At 41.8% G+C, this 2499-nt stretch overlaps 1 pseudogene; it reads right to left on the reverse strand.

The window, feature by feature from the left end:
• Positions 1-123: 123 nt before the first annotated feature.
• LOC128248429 (5S ribosomal RNA) lies at positions 124-242 on the reverse strand (annotated as a pseudogene).
• Between the last annotated feature and the right edge of the window lie 2257 nt (positions 243-2499).

Below are 2499 nucleotides of genomic sequence, written 5' to 3' on the forward strand. Positions count from 1 at the left end.
CCGAGGCTATAGTAGAAGACACTTGGCCAAGGTGCCACGTAGTGGGAATGATCCCGGAACCATGTGGTTCGTAAGCAAGCTACTTACCACACAGTCACTCTTCCGCCTATAAAAAGTGTGTAAGGCTTACAGCACCTAGGTCTCCCAAGTGATCACCCATCTAAGTACTCACTAGGCTTGACGTTAAATAACTTCGGTGATCGGACGAGAACCGGTGCTCTCAACGTGACATGGCTGTAAGCATCATCCAAAATATCTAACGACTCACCCGAATTAATTTTTAAAAAACCCTCAGATTGGTCGTTTCAAATCAAATCCGTATGGTTTGGCATTTAAATATCCATTTTATCCAAACCATCGGAGAATTTAAAGAAAAGTTGTTAGAGTTACGGTAACATTTGAGACGTAATCACTCATAAATTCAACTCTATACTTCTCTTTATGTAGATCAGCATGTTACTCACTCCGTGATGGTTTAACCTACAGTTGTAATGTTAACGTTAGATCCTCTCCTCAACGATATGCCGCACATAAGAAAAGCATTATTGTTTTCTTAAGTTTTCTGTTTTTGTTCAACGTTCCTCGCTCCGTACACACACATATATAAATAAACAAACGCACACATATACACGCAAATAAACCCACACATACATTCCTATATATAGGTGTGTGTATATGTATGTATGTATTTATGTATGTATGCATTATGTATATATGTATGTATGTATGTATGTATGTATGTATGTATGTATGTATGTATGTATGTGTGTGTGTGTGTGTGTGTGTGTGTATGTGTGTGTGTGCGTGTGTGTGGTGACATTTTCCAGCTGGAATTGAAATTAATCTTTCTATTCGATTTTGCCATCAAATATACTGACCGATGACAAAGATCAAAAACAGCCGATATCATTTCATAGCAGCTATAAACTGTGAAATCAATTAGCAATTAGGTTGAGAGCGACATCTCGAGAAATTGGATATTGTCTCTCGCATTTGTGGTAAAATATTTACTGTTACTATGCTTTACTTGTTCTTCTTTGACACTGATACTGATAAACTTGAATAACTTGGCCTAGCCAACAGCAATTTCATATTTCAACATAAATCTTTGTGCACGTCAGTACGTTAGTACACAATGAACATATGTGCGTGTTTAGACGGACCTAGACACGTATATACACATAGACAGACATTTAGCTGTGTATGTATGTAGAGTGGGTGAGAATGAAATTGAAAGTTTGCGTGGATGTTTCGGTGAAGAATGCAATAGATTAATACAAAGATGCTTGGAAAAGATCAATAGGAAAAACACGAGTGTATATGTGGGCAATTTAGCCGTTTTAATTAACACACACACGCACACATACACACGCACACACACACACACACACACATTAGTGTCATAGAAGCGGATGGATGGATGAATGGGTAAATAGAGAGATACAGAGACAGACAGATAGATAGACAGGTAGGCAGAGAGGCAAACAGAAAAACGAACGGACGGACGGACGGACAGATAGGTAGGTAGGTAGGTAGGTAGGTAGGTAGGTAGGTAGGTAGGTAGGTCGGTAGGTAGGTAAGTAGGTAGGTAGGCAGGTAGGTAGGTAGGTAGGTAGGTAGGTAAGTAGGTAGGTAGGTAGGTATTGGCCACACAGGGCTGAATACAGAGGGGACAAATACAAATGTAGAGCTTTAAGGAGAAAAATAAGAAAAGAAAAAAAGTAAAATTCCGATCAAAAGGGATCGGGAAAAAAAAAGATCAAAAGGGATCGTGTATCACAGAAAAACTTTTTAAATGTAAAAAGTAAGATTAGGTTTATCATTGGAAAGAAAAACCGACGGAAAAGACCACGGTAACCGCAGGCAGGGAGGGTATAAACACATGAGGCCAAAGTGCTCTCTCTCTTTCTCTCTCTCTCTCTTTTCGATTTACAGGATCATGCTCAAAGGGGTTCCGTCACTCGCACGCACCATCATTGCTACATTCACCCACCTTTTTTTTTTTTTGAAACTTTCACGAGATAAAACCTGCCTCTCCATTCTCACCTTCCTTTTCAAGTGGTACTTGAAAAAGATGACGAGCGATTGGTCAGAGAGTTAAGTGGCTGTCTCTAATCATTCCGCTCGAATCCACCACATACACTCTGTCACCATGGCAACCAGTACGATGAAGACTGCCTTGCCTTCCCGGTTGAGGGAAGGTGGCGGGGCAATTGTCACTATAGACACTGCCGACATGCGGACTCGTCCGACACGTATCAGCAGCCGTTCGGCATAAGACGACCGGTCCGAAATGGTTGGACACTGCACGAGTGCGTGCAGAACAGTTTCGTCGCTCAGACGGCATCTCGGGCAAGGCGGCCCGGTGTGTCTTGAACCATACCTGTAGAGCTTATCTCGAACAGATAATGCTTCTCTATAACACTGCCAAGCCAGGGAGGTTTCATGATTTACCATAGGACCCGGCCCGAAAGTTGTCCTGAACAGGCGGGTCAGGTG

The sequence above is a fragment of the Octopus bimaculoides genome, chromosome 7, assembly GCF_001194135.2.
Source record: "Octopus bimaculoides isolate UCB-OBI-ISO-001 chromosome 7, ASM119413v2, whole genome shotgun sequence".
Classification (NCBI taxonomy): domain Eukaryota; kingdom Metazoa; phylum Mollusca; class Cephalopoda; order Octopoda; family Octopodidae; genus Octopus; species Octopus bimaculoides.